Source organism: Engystomops pustulosus, chromosome 10, assembly GCF_040894005.1.
Source record: "Engystomops pustulosus chromosome 10, aEngPut4.maternal, whole genome shotgun sequence".
Taxonomy (NCBI): Eukaryota; Metazoa; Chordata; class Amphibia; order Anura; family Leptodactylidae; genus Engystomops; species Engystomops pustulosus.
Window position 1 is genome coordinate 46,980,514 of NC_092420.1, and position 20,451 is coordinate 47,000,964.

The 20,451-nt window shown below is 40.8% G+C and overlaps 1 long non-coding RNA gene across 1 annotated transcript in view; it reads right to left on the reverse strand.

Annotated features, from left to right (window-relative positions):
• Nucleotides 1-20,160, reverse strand: part of LOC140104347 (uncharacterized) — a 104,347-nt gene extending 84,187 nt beyond the window's left edge. Inside the window, exon 1 of the long non-coding RNA XR_011850298.1 lies at nt 19,852-20,160. This is a non-coding gene — a long non-coding RNA (uncharacterized lncRNA). The remainder of the gene's footprint in view (nt 1-19,851) is intronic.
• Between the last annotated feature and the right edge of the window lie 291 nt (nt 20,161-20,451).

Here is a 20,451-nt window from a genome sequence, read left to right on the forward strand (position 1 = left end):
ATGCGACTTGATATATGTGGGACTAACCTCCCGAGAACTTCACCGTCGCGTTCGCGAACATGTCCTTGGGATCGAGGCGGCAAAAGAGGAAAGTGACCTGTCTAAACTCAAAACTATTCCATGCCACTTCAGGGAACACCACGGATGCGATGGCTCCAAGCTTAAGGTAAGGGGCATTGATAAAGTGGTTGTCGATATTCGGGGTGGGGATTTGAGACGTACCTTGGCACAAAAAGAAACACGATGGATTTATCTATTAGACACTGTGTCACCCCGAGGACTTAATGAACATCTTAGCTTTTCATCCTTCCTTTAAACTCATGAATGTCCTCTAATTTTTAACGTATTATTATCTGGTTTGTTATAATTTATGTGATAGTGTTTCTACTGTCATCCCCTTTGGGATCACACTGTATATTTTGTATATAGTTCTGTGTCTGTCACGGTTTTTTTACTTTGTTTTACAGATATTCGGTATCCTCTATCCATCATGTGGACGCCTGATCATACTTCCCCCCCAGCACTGCTCGCATCTTCCAAATTACCTACCCCCCCTTTTTTCGCTGCATTTTTCACTTTGCACTTTTTGCACTGGTTTGGCACTGTTCACTTTATATGGTCATCATCATACATTTTTATTATATATTTTATAGGATATCCCTTATGCATTTTGCACTTTTTTATACTTGTCATAATTTTTCGCCCTGTTTTGGAGCCCTATACTCACCTGAAGGGGTTAAAAACCCTTTTCCTAGCAGTATTTTTAGTCCACCTATTATTGGCTGTGATGAACGCACGCGCACTCCTCATCCCCCGTTCCCGGTACCTCAGTACGGCATAGGCGCCGACTCTCAGGCAACGTCACCATATCGCGATGTTTCCGACTGCGCTGATGCCCGTCATCTCGCGATACTTCATGACGAGGATACCTTGAGCTATGTATGCGCCACCTCGGCATGACGTGGTGTTCGCATGCGCAGCATACTGGGTGCGACCAATTTAGACGCACGCTCCCTTTTGGAGCGGCCCATTTTGTCACCTCCCATCTCTGCAACGTCCACTGATTGATGATTCCATCCTATTGGTTAGTCGATCCTTATATACTCCCTCCTCCCATTACCAGATACTCCCCTTGAGAAAGCCTTAGGCCTCTTGCACACTAGCGTTGCGTTTCACGTGCGGGTGCAATGCGTGAAAAACTGACGTTTTTGCTGCGTTTTTGTTTCATTTTTGTTCGCGTTTTTTTGCGTTTTCGGTGCGTTTTTCACGCGCGTTTTTTTAAGTCAATGGGACTTTTTCAAAGGGACCAAGGTTCGGGAATAAAATGTTTTATTTAATTGAAAAATAATGTCTTCTGATAAGTTGCAAACATCTGCGATCTATTCTTCACTGTTCCGCGCGCGCATATTATCTCCCGACAAGTTAGCAGATGTGAAGAACAGTGAAGAATAGAATAAAACCAGTGAACACAGTGAAAACAGTGACCACAGGATCATTTAAGATAAAAACACAGTGCAGAACACAGTGCAGAATAGATTACAGATGTTCGGCACATCTGCTTACTTGTCGGGAGATACGCGCGGAGCGCTGCGAACAAAATAGCATGTGAAGAACAATATATATGTGTGAAGAAGACATTGCAGATGTATGGAAACATCTGCAATGTGTTCTTTACACACATATATATTGTTCTTCACATGCTATTTTGTTCGCAGCGCTCCGCGCGTATCTCCCGACAAGTAAGCAGATGTGCCGAACATCTGTAATCTATTCTGCACTGTGTTCTGCACTGTGTTTTTATCTTAAATGATCCTGTGGTCACTGTGTTCACTGTGTACAATGATTTTATTCTATTCTTCACTGTTCTTCATTGTGTTTTTTTAATTAAATGCTCGATCGCGAGCAGGGGAAATAATGTTATTCTGGTCACCTAGCAACCCTTACGTTTAAAACGCATTGCACTCGCATTGCACTTGCAATGATTGCGAGTGCAATGCGTTCTTGATGCATCTCCATAGACTTGAATGGGGCGTGAAAAACGCGCGTGACCCGCAAAAATAGAGCATGCTGCGATTTTGACGCGCGTGCAAACGAACGCAAGCACGCGCGTTAAAAACCACGCTAATGGAGAAAGACCCATTGAATACAATGGGACAGAGTGCAATGCGAGTTCTGAGCGTCAAATGCACGCGCAGAACTCGCGCGTGAAAAACGCCAGTGGAGAAGGGGCCTTAGCGAAACACGTGTCGGGGTCGTGCAGTGCATGTCTGATTGTATGGTATGGTAATTATCCCTACGGGTACCCACTGTTTCACTATGTATATATGATATGTTGTTTACTCCTGCTGGATCCTCAGCCTATTGCACTTTACCACCTTACCCTTTACCTATATCTACTTGTTTACAACTATTTATTACTCTCATGCATTGCTTCTTTGTTTTTAAATTGTTCCTATGTTATGTGCCTATGAATTTCTATTGATTTTGTGTTGATTATGATTAATAAAGACTATATTTCTTATATATAGCTTACATCTTTCCTGAATTTTTTATGCATATTGTTTGATATATGGTATTTTGAGTGACTTGAGTCAAGTTTGTAAATATTTATAAAAAAACAATGCACTTAAAGGGGTTGTGTCACCATAGCACATAGCTGTAATTAAGCATTGTGACAAGTACTTTCACCATTTACACTTATTACAAAATCTGCAGCCTTACTGAGATAGCTCCTTTTGTTCTGGTTTCTGGCGCCCCCTGGTGGTAGCTGTGTCTTGTCCTGAGCAACAGCTGATCTGGCCGAGTCTACACACAAGGAGTCAGCCTGCTGCTCTGCACTAAAGATCACTCCAGGGGCTCACAGCTCCTCTCCACACTGAGAGATCAGCTGACTCACTGCAGCCAATAGGGAGTGAGAAAGGAGGAGGGGCAGAGAGCTTAGCTGTATACTCGAGGTGCCTGTGATCTCCACTGCTTACTGTAAGCCTCAGCTTCACAGGTGCTTACAGTGCACATCCAAGGTAACTGCAGCCTGCTGTACAGAGGGCAGTCCTCACCTAATAAAATGGCTGTAACCTCATTGCTGTGTAGCAGCCCTTTCCTTCCCCCTAAGTATCCACCATTAGTCAGTTCACACAGTAGGCTGCAGAGATTAAAAAAAAAGCATCAGGCTGAACGGTGATATCTAAAAAGTTTTTCCCTCTGCATCCACGTCTTTCAAATATTCTATATCGATGTGGTAGCACTTCCAAGGAGAGACAGTACCTTAAATCCGGTAAGCAATGAAGTGGAAAGGTAGAGTCATAAGGTTCTCCATATTTCAAATACCGCAAAGCGAGCGACATATGGAGAACCTGATGACTCTACCTTTCCACTTCATTGCTTACCGGATTTAAGGTACTGTCTCTCCTTGGAAGTGCTACCACATCGATATAGAATATTTGAAAGACGTGGATGCAGAGGGAAAAACTTTTTAGACAATTTGTGACCATAAGGAATACCGGACCCCCATTCCTTCCCTTCTCTCATTGCGCCATTTCTAAGCAACTAGTTTGATTTTTAGTTTCCAACTACTGTTTTGTTTTGAACAGTGATATCCCCCGAGCTCCAAAACCACCTGCAGTCCTCCTGTAAGTCTCCACTTCTTACTGTCCCCCCATGCTACACTGCTGTCCTGCCATCCTCCTGTAATATCCACTACTGACTGTCCCCCCATGCTACACTAATGTCCTGCAGTCCTCCTGTAAGTCTCTACTTCTGACTGCCCCCCATGCTACACTGCTGTCCTGCAGTCCTCCTGTAAGTCTCCACTACTGACTGCCCCCCATGCTACACTGCTGTCCTGGAGTCCTCCTGTAATATCCACTACTGACTGTCCCCCCATGTTACACTGCTGTCCTGGAGTCCTCCTGTAATATCCACTACTAACTGTCCCCCCATGCTACACTAATGTCCTGCAGTCCTCCTGTAAGTCTCTACTACTGACTGTCCCCCCATGCTACACTGCTTTCCTGCCTTCCTCCTGTAAGTCTCCACTACTGACTATCCCCGCATGCTACACTGCTGTCCTGCCATCCTCCTGTAATATTCACTACTGACTGCCCCCCCCATGCTACACAGCTGTCCTGCCATCCTCCTGTAAGTCTCTACTACTAACTGTCCCCCATGCTACACTGCTGTCCTGCCATCCTCCTGTAAGTCTCCACTACTGACTGTCCCCCATGCTACACTGCTGTCCTGGAGTCCTCCTGTAAGTCTCTACTACTGACTGTCCCTCCATGCTACATTGCTGTCCTTGAGTCCTTCTGTAAGTCTTCACTACTGAGTGTCCCCCCATGTTACACTGCAGTCCTGCCATCCTCCTGTAAGTCTTCACTACTGACGGTCCCCCATGCTACACTGCTGTCCTGCCATCCTCCTGTAATATCCACTACTGACTGTCCCCCCATGCTACACTGCTGTCCTGCCATCCTCCTGTAATATCCACTACTGACAGTCCCCCCATGCTACACTGCTGTCCTGGAGTCCTCCTGTAAGTCTCTACTACTGACTGTCCCTCCATGTAGAAAGTTTAGCATGGCAGCGCCGGGGAGAAGAGGAGGGGGTGAGTGTTGCACACCCCTCTCCAAAGTGATATATGGCACATGGTACCGTATTCCGGCGAATAATAGGATATGTCCTATCTTTTCCCAGCTATGAAACGGTACCGGCTCCATACGATGCTGTGCGCCCATTGCCGCCCCATGGGGGACGTATCTCCGCTGTATATACGGCGTGTGAATAAGTGTGAATAAGTCCTTAGACTGTTTTACAGTTTTTATAAATGAGGCTGATATGAACGTTTCAGGGTGTAAATATTATTGAATATATAGGTGTGCATATAATATAAATATATTTTATTTTTCAAGTATATAGTGGAAAGGATTAAAACATAAAGGAATAGCAATGTCAGGGCCTTGAAAGGTAACACACAGAATCCTGTCGTGCTGGGGATCAGTAAATGCAGGGACTACTTGAAAACCACATGTGGAAGGAGACTCTAAAGTCAGTGATGTGAAATAACTGCCGCTGTCAGTGCTATGCATGTGCGTGCTAGACCCCTCCCACATCTGCTTCTGTGTGGAAAAGAATAGAGTCTGAACACACATCATAATAACAAATAAAAAGTTATCTTTCATTCCAGGTTACCATTATAAATGGCTTTAAATATTTTAACCTCTTTGAGAGTTTTGTGAAGTAATTTGTTTTGTGGCATAACCCCTTTAAGATATTTTATTCCACACCAGTTTTATACTTTATGTTTTCTGCCATTTTAGGGTGGTCCCCATGGTAAATATTAGCAACTGGACCCTAGCCTAACTTCTTGTTGGAGTATATTTTAGTTTCTGGATCCTGGACTTAACAGATTGTGCTGTGTCTCTTAGTAATTAAATTGTATCTGATGTTATCACACTATAAAATGTTTCTCCTATTGAACGTGCCCTATTATATAACACATATACAGTGGCATAACAACAGCCTTAACAGCTGCTATGGGACCCGCCCTGATCTGGGGCCCGGGACGGCAGAACCAAAATGCTATTATCCCAGGCCAATTTTCTCTGCTGATGCCGTCGCCTATAGCACAGGAACTTGCAATTTAATGGGTCCCCGCATGCTGTGCTGACCTCAGGTCAGCCCACCTTTTGTGACCTCCAAATTACTCACCCACCGTGCGCCCGCCTAAGCACCCAAACGACCTCCGGCCTCACTCCCTCCTGGCCGACGGCGCATCTGGACCGGCAGGACCACATCCCCAACCATCCGCCCTCCAACCCAGGGACATATGCTGTATGAGTATGTGGTGTGTATACAGTATATATGCTCTATATGTGCGTTTATGGTGTATATACTGTATGTATGTGTGTATATGCTTTATGCATGTGTATATGGTGTGTTTATACTGCATATATATACAGTGAGTGTATACTGTATGCATAAGTATATACTATTTGCATATATGTGTGTATAAGTGTATGTTTGTAAACATACTGTATAATGTACAAGTTAGTATATACTGTATGTATTAGTATATAAGTGTATATATGAGCACATAAATGTGTGCGTATATGTGTATACATGGGGGGCATGGCCTGACTACCTTGCGGCCTCCCCGTGCCTCAGCGAAGATGGCGCGGAACAGCGGGAAGCGGGATCTCCAAACTGCAGGCAGCAAATAGAAGAGAAAGATGGCGACAGCGTATCATCGTGATCCGGACGGAGATCCAGCTCGGCTCCGGCGTCCCCTGTCTCAGAGCCAGCTAGAGAAGGAGCGGATGCAGCTATCAATCCAGACCTGAGCCGGGACAGGCCGACAAACAATGGGGAAGGTAGGAGGTGCAGTAACTCATGGCCCCTGCCCGCGTCGGCGTCACAAAGCCCAGCTAAACAGCGCGCCCGAATCTCCTCTGATCGGGAAGAACTAGCAGAGGACTCAGAACATCCAAAAACTGGCAATGTTTCACCACAGGACTCATTTGAACTGTTTCCTGCCACTGATAATGTTCTCACTGAGAGCAAGATGAAGAATATACTTACAGCATGGAGACAGTCCTTTCAAAGTGACATAAACATAATACTGGCCCCCATTAAAGCAGAGACACATGCTCTAGGAGATAGAGTTACTCACATTGAAGATAAAATGGGGGACTTTGTCAAATCTCATAATGATCTCATTGACGCACACTACGAGCAGGAAGATATCATTAAACAAATGCAAGTAAAATTAGCAGATCTCGAAGACCGCTCAAGGCGGAATAATGTCAAATTCCGGGGAATTTCAGAGGTTGTGCCCCAAAGCGGACTTACCTCATATCTGCAGAGCATCATTAAAGCATTGCTCCCCAATTGTACTGCACAAGACCTATGCATAGACAGGGTGCATCGAAAAAGAGGTAAACTTCCCCAACCATTTCAAGATGTTATGCTGTTTACAGATCTTTCAGCCACTACTCTAAGACTCAGGAAAGCTGATCCCTGTAACTACAAATAGCCTACAAATGGGGATTCCCAACAAAACTCCTAGTCTCCCGAAATGGCAATACCTCACTAATCAAATCAGTGGAGGAAGGTATCCAACTACTAAAGAGATAGGGAATAACAGTCCCTGAAGATTCTTCAAGCAACAAAACATCCCACAGCAGGTTGGAGGAAGAATGGCAGAGAGTGGGCTCCAAGACCCAGCAACGCTGAGTGATGCTCGGTGAGAGAGGACTCTCACAGTCCACGGTATATACCATATGAACTGGTAGTCAGTTACTTGAACTGTTCTTTGTTTCCCCCAACTAAGCAGCACAGGCTGCTATTTTGTGTAATATACATATGGTTTAGTCATGTTTTGTTTACGTTTAAAGTTGTACCAGATTTTAATTGTCAAAGTAATAGGGCTTCACTATAAGTCCAGGGAAAGATGCAAATCTTCCTAAACAAAGCAGGGAACCCCAATAATAAACATGTACACAGAAAACATGGGGATTAAACTCCTATCTATGAACGTAAAAGGGCTTAATAGCCCATATAAAAGGTCACAGTTCTGGAAAGAGGCACGACAACAATCGTGTGATATCGTGTATTTACAAGAAACTCATCTAACAATTGAGGATGGGCATAGAGTTAAACACTCCAATTTCCTTAACATATACCACTCCCATTATCATAACAAAAGTAGAGGTACGTGCATAGCCATTAAATCATCTGTAACTTTCCAGGAGATTAAGGTGATATCAGATCCAATGGGACGATATGTCCTTCTTATATGCACCCTAAACAATGAGGTATACACATTGATGTCGGTATACGCCCCGAATAAACACCAAATTCACTTTACTCGTAAGATACTCAAAAATACTCCCAGGGGGAAATAATACTAGCAGGGGATTTTAACATAGTCCCAGACCCAGATATGTATAGTTCTTCCAGAGCTACACGTCGCTCCCCAGGTATTGCACAAGAGCTATGGAAATCTGACCGGTATGATATCTGGAGAGCTCAACATAGCTCCGAAAAAGATTATACTTTTTACTCGGTGGTACATAACTCATACTCCAGAATTGATCTATTCCTAATTAGTAAGTCCCTGTTAGGGAGAACATCAGAATCAGATATAGGCTGCATAAGCTGGTCAGATCATGCCGCGATCACTATAAATATCTTAGAGGATCTAGACCAATCCCCAATCTATATCTGGAGATGTAATGAATATATCCTACAACAACCAAGATACAGAGAAATATTCAAAAGAGATCTTATAGAGTATTGTAAATATAACCAACCATCCGTGAATGAGCCTACATTGTTATGGAATGCCCATAAAGTTTATATCAGAGGGACATTTATTAAACTAGGCATTCAGGATAAGAAATGGAGGTCCCGAGAAATTGAATCGATTATGACAGAACTAAATAATTTAGAAGGATTAAATAAACAAACCCCAAACGTAGCAACCGCAGAAGAACAAACACTAGAGAGAAACTTCGACTACTATTAATGCACTCATATGACAAACGTTTACAGAAAAATGGGGCAATGTATTACTCTCAGGGTGATAGAGCAGGGAAACTCCTCGCCAACCGTTTCAAGAACAGACACCTAAAAGCCAAAATCCCATACTTACTCACAGCTGAAGGAAAACTCATAGCTCCCTCCGATATAGCAAATAGACTGAAAGATTATTATGCCTCCCTATACAATCTTAAAGAGGACCCCTTTACCCATCACCCTAACTTATCTGAAATTGATACACAAATAGAATCTTTAGATAGCCCAATTACTCAGGATGAAGTGCGAACGGCCATCAAAACATTACCGGCACAAAAGGCTCCTGGAGCAGATGGCATAATTGGAGAGTACTATAAGTTGTATGCAGGACACATTGATAAACACCTTGCCAATATGTTTAATCAGGCGATGCTAGAGGGAAAAATCCCCAGAAAAAACAAAGAAGCATTGATTGTTACCATCCCCAAACCGGGCAAAACCCCTGATGTACCTCAAAATTTCAGACCACTAGGCGGTTGATTGACCTGGTCCATTATGTGGAGCGGGTGAAGATCCCGTCGATTTTGATGGCATTAATACGCCATCTCGGTCCTTGAGAGAATGGGATTTGGGGACAACATCCTGAGAGCCATTAAGGCCCTATATTCTGCTCCATCAGCGAGTGTGTATGCTAACAGTAATCTATCAGAACCTTTCAACATTACGAATGGTACGAGACAAGGGTGCCCCCTCTCTCCATTGATATTCATATTATCACTAGAGCCCCTCTCATATTTACTTAAAAATAACCCCTCCATTAGTGGAATACAAATAGGTGATAGTAAACATAGTATATCACTTTATGCGGATGACATCGTCCTATCACTAACTAACCCAGGAGACTCCATCCCCGCAGCAATGGAGATAATACAAGATGGAGTCTCATATTACAAACTAAATACTGCAAAAACTCAAGCTCTCCCAATGTTCTTATCCCAGAGTACTCTGTCTCTATTAAAGCACAAATTCTCATTTAATTGGAAATCACATAACATACAGTACTTGGGAATCCAGGTAACACATCCATTGACTAAAATGTCTCAGGAAAACTATGAGGCAATCTTAGATATACTAGAAAGAGAGACCAAATCTATGCTAAATATAGAGGTGTCATGGTTGGGAAGAATTGCAGCATATAAAATGATGTTACTCCCCAGACTTTTGTACCTGTTCCGTACTGTCCCCATCTCCTTACCAGAGAGGTTCTTCGCAAAAGCCCAAAAAATACTATATGGTTATGTATGGAAAAATATGAAACCTTGCCTTACTCACAAAATAATGTCCAAACATAAAACAATAGGTGGACTCGGAGTCCCATGTATTAAAAGTTACTACCTAGCTATGATCCTACAACAGATTTTCCAGTGGCTGACACCTACAACCCCACTACCGTGGATGCACATTGAACAAGCCATAGCTTCTATTGTAGATCCGAAAACCCTATTCACTGCAAGCCTATGGGAATTAAAAAAAACAACAAACCCATGCTCCCCCTAACTCGAAACATGACCCAAATATGGGAACGTATCCACAGAAGGGAACAGGATGATTCCACAACCTTACCCCTAAAAGAATTATCAATAGAAACAGTTGCATACTCTATTCAAGACATAGACCTCCGTAGCTGGAAGAAGGCTGGGATTAAGATAGCAGACCAGCTAGTAAAAGAGGGAACAAATATATCATTTGGCGATCTACAACAACACCAACTCCCAAACAATGATATCTTCTCATATCTTAGAGTAAAACATTTCTTGGACACCATTAGGAACAAGCCTCTCACATATGACCATAAGCTACTCCGCATGTCCTCCGAGAAAAGGAAAGGTCTAAGACCAATTTAGCAGCATATTTCAGACACATCCCGATTTCAGAAGCATTATACACTTTGCCTATGGGAAAAAGATCAAGGGTGCAGTATATCCCCTATACAATGGGGTAAAGCGTTCTCTAATATCCACAAAAATTTAAAATGCACAGCTCATGTAGAAAATGCATTCAAAACTATACTAAGGTGGTACTATACACCATATCGCCTACATAAAATTTACCCCAACACATCCCCAATGTGCTGGAGGGGTTGTGGAGGCTTAGGCACTCTCATATACACTCTATGGGATTGCCTCACCATTCAGCCATACTGGACAGAAGTTTATAATCTTTTAGAGCAATTGACAGGACGCACTCTAAATAAAACGCCTGCCCTGACACTAATAGGTGTAGGCAGGGCCGCATCTGCCATGAGGCGAGATGAAAATCTCGCCTCAGGCGGCAGAATGCGGGTCCCTGTAAAGGGCGGCGAAATTTGCCGCTCTAAAGTGGGCGATTCGGGCGTCCATTAACGCCCGAATCGCCCACCAGCTAAATAAATCGCGCCTGTCTCTTTAAGACACAGGCGCGATTTATATGCGGAGCGACGCAGCGCCTTTCCGGCAGCTGCGCGCTCCGTCCTACGCAGTGACACAGGCGTCATGACGTCATGCGCCTGTGTCACTGTGCGGAGCCGCGGCACACAGGAAGACCGGAGTGAAGGCCGCGTGAAGACCGGAGCCGCGCCGAGGGAGCAGCTGCCTGCAGGTGAGTATGATTTTATTATTTTTCATGTACTTTAATTAAATGTGGGGAGGTTTCATGTTATAGGGCTAGAAAACGTTTAATACTGGGGGAGAGGGGGACGCTATAGATATCATATGGGGCCATAATTATTTTATACTAAGGGGAGGGTGCTATATGTATTATTTGGGGCCATACTTATCTTATACTAGGGGGGGGATGCTATATGTATTATTTGGAGCCATACTTATCTTATACTAGGGGGGGGGGTGCTATATGTATTATTTGGGGCCATAATTATTTTATACTAGGGGGGGGTGCTATATATATTATTTGGGGCCATAATTATTTTATACTAGGGGGGGGGGGGTGCTATATATATTATTTGGGGCCATAATTATTTTATACTAGGGGGGGGGATGCTATATGTATTATTTGGGGCCATAATTATTTTATACTAGGGGGGCGATGCTATATATATTATTTGGGGCCATAATTATTTTATACTAGAGGGAGGGGATGCTATATTTTATTTGGGGATTTGGGGCTATAATTATTTTATACTGGGGGGATGCTATATATATTATATGGGGCCATAATTATTTTATACTGGGGGGGATGCTATATATTATATATCACTAAGCTGGGGGCTGTATATGGGATACAGTATATTACTAAGCTGGGGCTGTATATGGAGTACAGTATATCACTAAGCTGGGGGCTGTATATGGGGTACAGTATATTACTAAGCTGGGGGGCTGTATATGGGATACAGTATATCACTAAGCTGGGGGCTGTATATGGGGTACAGTATATTACTAAGCTGGGGGGCTGTATATGGGATACAGTATATTACTAAGCTGGGGCTGTATATGGAGTACAGTATATCACTAAGCTGGGGGCTGTATATGGGGTACAGTATATTACTAAGCTGGGAGGGGACTGTATATGGGGTACAGTATATTACTAAGCTGGGGGGATATATATGGGGTACAGTATATTACTAAGCTGGGGGGCTGTATATGGGATACAGTATATTACTAAGCTGGGGGGGGATGTATATGGGATACAGTATATTACTAAGCTGGGGGGCTGTATATGGGATACAGTATATTACTAAGCTGGGAGGGGACTGTATATGGGGTACAGTATATTACTAAGCTGGGGGGATGTATATGGGGTACAGTATATTACTAAGCTGGGGGGATGTATATGGGATACAGTATATTACTAAGCTGGGGGGTGTATATGGGGTACAGTATATTACTAAGCTGGGGGGCTGTATATGGGATACAGTATATTACTAAGCTGGGGGATGTATATGTGGGGCAAGATTTTATTTAAGCTGTAGGGGATCTGTATATGGGAGCTGTATATAATTTAATTGGGTGGTGAATAACGAGGCCTTTAAATATATGAGAGCAGGGATATTGAAGGGATGTGTTATATGTGGGGAGAGTGCAGTCAGTTGTGTTGTGAGGGGTATATATTATTTAGGAGCGCAGTGTTGTTATCCAGGAGACTTCATACTGTAAGTGACTGTGGTATTTTTAGGGACGCCGGGTGGAGATGCTGCACGGAGCTGAAGATATCCGGCCGTGAATTCAGCAGTGATATGTAATGGATTGGAGAACCCGGAATAAAGTCCTTCTGATGGAAGAGATTGTCATCTATAAGGTACTAGATGCCACTAATGCCTCTCAGATCCTGTAGTCAGTCACACAGTGTCAGGGAGCTGTCTGTAGGGTTGTTAGTAAAGGTAAAGTTTAAGGATTTACTTAACAGGGAGCGGGGGGGGGGGGGGGGGGCAGCATTTTAATATTCGCCTCAGGCAGCAAATATGCTAGAATCGGCCCTGGGTGTAGGTTTACATACTTTCCCACCGCTACATAGAGCTTTGATTTATAAGATTCTGACTCTAGCTAGAATAGTTGTAGCCAGCCACTGGAAATCCCCTATATGCCCACCAATAACTCAACTAATTAAGAAAATAGAGACAACTCATGTATACGAGAAGGCACTTACTTATGGTTTCCTTAAATCCCAACCTATCAAATGCATTTGGGCACCCTGGTGAAACTCAGAAGTAATAAGTAAAATCAAGAATAGGAAACCTCTCTGGGGAGAAGATAGAGAAATGGTTCCTACACATCCAAAAGAATCTCTAAATCCCTGGTGATATGCAAATGCTTATGAAATGAAAAAAAAAAAAAACCCTATCTAAGCTATTACTTACGGAAAAGATCTGATTGTTAGTTTTGCTACCTAATGTTTGTTCCACTTAGAATGTCAAAAGGGCATGTAAGTAGATTAACTAGCAACCCTATGGAAAATCAAGAATGAAACTAAAACCGAGACAATGGCCCATTTGCATGCTAAATCTAAACACTGCATCTACAGCTACTATGTAAGTCAGACTCATAGTTATATATGCTTCATATAAGGAATATAATATTACTATGTGGAACTGTTATGTACACTGTTTGTACAAATGTTGCATGTATGAAAGAAATACTTAATAAAAAAAATTTCAACAAAAAAATATGTGTATACATGTATGTATATGTGTGAATATACAAACGTGAGTATGAATCTAGAACTTTATGTCTGCATGTATAACAGTTTGTAAATGAATATGATTGTATAATTGTGTCTGTTCAAATATGTATATATTTTTTTTTAAGGGGAAAGGGGGCCCATGCAGAAATTTGCTATGGGGCCCAAGCTCTCCTAGTTACGCCCCTGTACATATATATATACACATATATTTATTATAAGCATGTTTTGAAATGATCATGGAAATTGCAGTAAAATTGCAGTAAGCGGCTGGTCCTCTTAATAAAATTGCTTAAGCATGTAGGATATAACAAATATAAAATTCTGTGATAAATCTTAGATAAAGGTTTCTAGATGATCTAGATGAACTCATAACCAGTGTTCCCTTTAGGAAGGGCACTCAAACAAACATTAACGTGTCAGAAATTTTCATTTGGGTCATTCACAAAATATATCACTTTATTCCTCATCTGTTTTTAGGCCCTGATTGTTTATTTTATTTTCCGCCCATGATCATGAAAGCTAAGTATTTTGCCTAAGTACCAGTAAAATCATTTAGTAATTTGCTAAACAGCAACCACATGGCTATTGCAACAATGATCTGAATAAAACATATTCTACGGCGGCGCGTCAGAAGAAGATTTCGGGACATCGGGTCAGTAAAGTGCCGGTGTCGGGCTGTGAGATCACATCCCAGACCCGGCACTAACACCCGGGATCGGAAAAACTCCGATCCCGGGTGTTTAACCACTTACACGCCGCGATCAAGTGTGTCCCCCGTGGATCGGACCCCCCCCGGTGTGCTTACCGGGGGATCCGATCCCTCCTGCCGCTGCCCCGGGTCCCGACGAGTGACCCGAGGCTGTACCCCTGGCAGGACCCGGCTGTAAGTAACTGAGCATGCGCAGCATGCTCAGTTACTTACACTATACACTGCAATACAAGTGTATTGCAGTGTAAAGGCTTGAATAAGCGATCGGATGATCGCTTATTCAAGCCAAGAATTAGAAAATGTAAAAAAGTTTTAAAAAAAAAATTAAATCTTTTTATAATATAATTAAATAAATAAAATAAAAGTCCCATAATCTCCCCAGTAACACATAAAATGCAAATACAGTAAATAAAACACAAAAACATACATATTTGGTATCACCGCGTCCGTATTAATCTGTACAATAAATCTAAATCAATATTGAACCCGCTCGGTGAACTACGTAAAAAAAAAAACTCGGAAAACTTCCCATAATATACAATTTTTCATCAAACACCATCACAAAAAATGTTCTAAAAAGTGATCAAAAAAAGTTATGTTCCCTAATATGATACAACTGAAAAGAACAACTGTTTTCGCAAAAAATAAGCCCTCAACCAGATCTGACAACAGAAAAATACAGAAGTTATGGCCATGAAAAGTTGTCAATAGTAAAAACAATGCGATTTTCTCCAATATTGGTTTTGCTCAGGAAAATTGAGCACAAATAAGAAAAACTATATAAATGAGATATCACCGCAGTCGTACTGAACCAGAGAATAAAGATAAAATATTATTTTTACATTGCGGTGAGCGGGGGGAAAAAGATGCTAACAATCCAAAATAAAAATTGATGATTTTGTTTGTGTCCCCCTTGAAATAGTTAATAAAATCTCAAGAATAAGCTTTAGACTCCCAAAATGAATTATCTATACATTGTATATCATCCCGTAAATAATAAGCCCTCATATGTTTGCATTACCAAAAAAAATAAAAATTTATAGGTCGTACAATGTGACAATACAAATCTGCTCCTTTCATCCTATGCCCGGCCGTGCATCCGTACAGCAGTTTACCACCACATATGGGGTAACAGTAAACTTGGGAGGAATTGGGCATCAAGCGTTGCAGTGCGTTTCATCATTTAATTTATTCTGAAAATTTCAGTTTTGGCCTAAATGAATGTATTTTCCAAAAAAATTCTATAGTTTCTAAATCGCAAGTCCATATTTTTTAACCCATGTGAAACACTTAAAGGGTTAATAGACTTAATAGAAGTTGTTTTACATACGTTGAGGGGTGAAGTTTCTATAGTGGGGTAATTTATGGGGTTTTACTATTATTTAGGCCTCTCAAAGTCACTTAGAAGCCGAGTTGTCCCTCAAAATGTGAGTTTTGGCAATTTTCATGAAAATAAGAAAAATGGCACCTAAAGTTCTGCACCTCATAACATCCTAGAAAAATGACCGGAAGCATAAATTATCATCCCAACATAAAGCAGATATTCTGTAAATGTTAATTATCAAACTTTTTTAGTAGTTTTACATCTTGTGTGGAAACCAGAACATTTCGAACTTGGAAAATGAAGAATTTTTACAAACTTTTGCCAAATTTTCACTTTTTTTCAGAACAAAATGCAAAACTTATCACTTAAATTTTATAACTAACATGAAGTACAATGTGTCACGAGAAAACATTCTCAAAATCACCCGGATATGTTAAAGCGTTCCGAAGTTATAACCAATTATCGTGAGACTTGTCAGATTTGAAAAATCGAGTCTGGTCATTGAGCTGAAAACTAGTGTCGGTTATAAGGGGTTAAGAAGTGTGTGTGCTGTGATTGTGACGCAGCTGTACTGGCTTCCATGTGCCACAAATTAGGGGGCGTGAACATGAGCGGGGGAGCGACACATTCATAATTTCAGGTGCACAATCTTAGTGAATAGCTGCACGCTGCATTATAGATGGACAATGCACTTTTAGTGAACTCCAGTGACGGTAAGTAAATGTGCCCCATTCAGTTCTCTGGAGAGTTTTCTTGACATGATCTCTGCAGATAGGTGGTATGGATAAGATGTGACATCTTTTTGGGATTTTTACAGCACATTGAATGGAATATGAAATTATGGCTGGAATGCAAGGAATAATAGATATGGAAACACAAAAATGTTCAAGCTAAAGGTCAAGATTCCTAAAATTAAAATTTTCTAAAAATAAAATTGCTGAGTAAATATGTTAATTGTGGTTTTAGGAGGCTTCTGGTTGCATTGGTGGTTTCTGCAAATAGGGGAATTGCTAGTTTTTAGTTTTGTTTTAAATGAATATTTTAGTTTGCTTTGTGAGTGTAGCTCCTAACAGGGCAGTGATTCAAATTCCCAAAACTAGTGTGTGGATTTTTCTGTCCTCATCTTAGACTTCCGTGTCATAGTAATGTCTGACTCAGAGTTAACACACAGCGTCTATGCATCGCCCAGCACATAGACTTCATTCACTTACCAAACTTTATGTCATTACTAGGGAAAATATGATCAAGTGCAATTTAACTAAACTGCAGATGTGATTTCCTAGGATGAATCAGCTTTTACTTCTACTTCCAGGGATTCTTTTGGGATTTCTGATCAAAGGAATCATTATAAGCTCACTTAACTGATAGGTTTAGTAGGTTTTCCTTTTACTTCCTTATGGAATACTAATTTTTAATATTTTTATACAAATTTGATTTGTTTTATACATCTTCATTAAGTCATCTGATTTATAATTAGAAAATAATTTCTTTATTATGAGAACTCTAGTTATGGAATCTTCTGTTACAAGACTTTGTAATTATCAAAAGTATGGGTACATTCAAGAAACAGCTAGACCTCTTCTCTGAGAAATGCAAATATAGAAATACTGGCAATAATATACATGGTTGATCTAAGGATTTGTTTGACTGCCGATAGAGATGAGAAAGGAATATAGAAGGTTATGTAAAAAGGCTGTAAAAAAAATCCAAGCTATTGCCTTAAAAGTGATCCCTATTTTTTTCCTTTAAAAGTATTGTCAGTACCTGTCCAGCAACCGCACAACCACAACCAGGCTTGGCGCTAGCTGTCAGACTAGGCAAGTGGTTGCGGACTCACCCTGCGACGTCCCTGCGGGCTAAGGCCCTGCCTAAAGCAGATAAGCCGCCCTAGTATTGGCGAACCGACTATCAGGAACCTAACTGACAGTCCCTGAGTGACCCTAAAAAGTGACAGGAATACCTACTTCGTCTGGCAGCTGCTGTATAGTGGAGCGGACAAGTAACCGGAAATACAGATATAGGTCAGTGTTCACACTGCTAACAGAAACCGACACAAGACAGACAGGAAGGTGTGGTCACACTATGAGATAAACGATACTGAAGGACAACAGATATAGACAGACAAGCGGAGTCAAACAAACCGGGTCAAAACCAAGATGGCGGTAAAGGTACAGATTCGTATAGCAAATAGAATGGTCAGTAGGAAAAGCACAAGTCAATACACAGAATAGCAAGAAACGCAATGGCAAGAGCACTAGATAGACTGCAATAACCAGCATCCAATGAAGGGCTGGGCAGAATATAAAGCAGTAATGGACACTTCCTCCAGCACTGACTGGCTCAGCCGTCCATCACTCAAACCGCAGCTGCTGGCAAAACGATTACAGAGACACAGCTTTCCCAGGATCAGAAATGGAGCTGTCAATCACAGGCAGCTCTGGGTGTGGTTTTCCAGCAAGAAGCCTGAAACCTGATGCCATCAGAACAATTTGTGAGTTCTGACAAGTATATTGTACAATCGTATACAGAATATATACTGTGTCAAAATATTGTACAATATAAAAGGTTTGGTTAGTACCTTGTATATTTTATTCTTATTTATAATTTAACAATTTATCATTAAAGCTTGAATCCAAGTGGACCATGGTGCAAGGAGAGCTTTTTTATGCCCCCTTTCTACTTGGCAGACAAATAAATTGTACAACTTTTAATATTCTGGCATACTGTAGGTCTTTGCAGATTAGTACTCACATATATGTTATTTTGTGCATGGATATATATTAAATTGGAAATTGAATGACTATATACCATTGAATGATAACACACCTTAAACAATCTTTGGGTTTATAGATAAAAAAAATCTACTTCCCGAACAGACATTGACCAAGACAATGCAGAAAAAGGTTTCATAATATAATGACTGTATAACATTCTTCATTACTATTATTATTTTTATTCTCAGTACATATTGTATATGCAAATTCTAAATCCCATTTTATATTTAACTTCACTTTGGAAATTCCACATTGTTGAGGTGATGAATAAACATACATCAATGATATTGCATTTAGATTTTTTCCATGATGAATGTCTCAATTCCCAAAAATTACATGTTGGCATTACATGCAAAGATTAGAGAGTTGTGATGTAGACGACTGCTGTAGAACGGGAAAAAATAGTCAAGAATTCAGAGAATGCAATGTTGATATAGTCCTCATTAAAAGTACAGTTTATGGTCTACTAGAGTTAATAGTTTGAAAACACAGATATCATAAAGTAAACTATAAGATTTATGCTCTTATCATCTGAAAAATATCTTATTGGATGTTGCAATGTTTTTTAAGTATTCTGGGCAAGACCTACAAAGAACTGAACAAATTCAGTTAAAATTACTGATCAACTATTACAATTAATCTGATTTAATAGGTAGGTTCTATTTATACTTGTACTTATGTACATTTGACATACCCCTTGCTAAATATTCCAAATGGATATAGTAAGCAAGACCCAAAGTCTGCCTTTTCTAGCACAATTCTGATTGTGAATTTCTTTATGTATGCAAAATTTAGGCATCTCTCTCAGAAAGTGCATACCTCAAACTATGTTAAAAAATACATTTCCTCAAAACAGTATATGGAGTAAATATTTAATCCTATTCCCATGTATAAATACAACAGTAGTGTGCTGTGTGGCTGCCACTCTGTTCACAATACTGAGACAGTTTAGATAATTAATGTATAAAGGGTGGGAATCCAATTCTGAGAATGAGGCCCCAATTCCCCTAAATAAATAAAACATTAGTTTGTTGTGTGACTACCTTTCATTTACTATAGTGGGATAGCCATGTTGCTGTACTCAGCTATCCACCTCAGTCCAATATGTAGTGCTATATATAGCAGCGTGTGAACCAAATAAAACCAAATAGATAAAACCATGCATGCACAAAACAAAAATAGTCACTAAATAACTGAGATCCAGACCAGGATATGGGACATGTTACTGCAGTACTTCCAAACATTGGTAAACAACATATTTGCTATCTCGATAGATTGTTTCACACAACTTAGCATATGTCTCTTAGGTCACTTTTGGTTATTCCAGTTGGGTAATATCCTTATAGGTTATGTATTACCTGCATCTGTTTTTTGCTGGCACAATGCCTCCACTGTGCTACGCCACTGTGCAGACCTGGGACACTGTATACTCATGCTCTCCTTACTATTCCCACGTTCTGATAGACTGCATGTGTCTTGGAGCGTCCCAGAGCATACAGATGAATTCTTCAGGGTCTTAGTGCTGGTGTCTGGTGTGATGGAAGCCGGCTTCCTTTTGAGATAATTGTCTCTCTCTTGATTTACCGCATCCACCGGTACTCGGAGATAAAACAATGATAGGTAGGTCTGTCTATATTCATTGCTAGATGCATTTCGGGGTGTCTAACCCCTTTTTCAATAGCTATGTCAATACAGGGTTTATCCTGGTATATAAACATGTTCCAAATACCAAAACCTGGTCTGGATTGACTTCTTGATTGGTCTAATTGGTTAAATCCATATCATGTTTTACTGCTTTGCTAAAATGTTTTTTATATGCTGATCGTGCTTTGCAGTCCCTAAAGGGGTACTGATCCAATTGTTGCAATTTTAACTTATTGCAACAAAACAAATCAAACTAAACTTTCATTTTCCCTTATGACTTCCAATCTTTAAAGGGGTTTCAGTTCTATATGCTT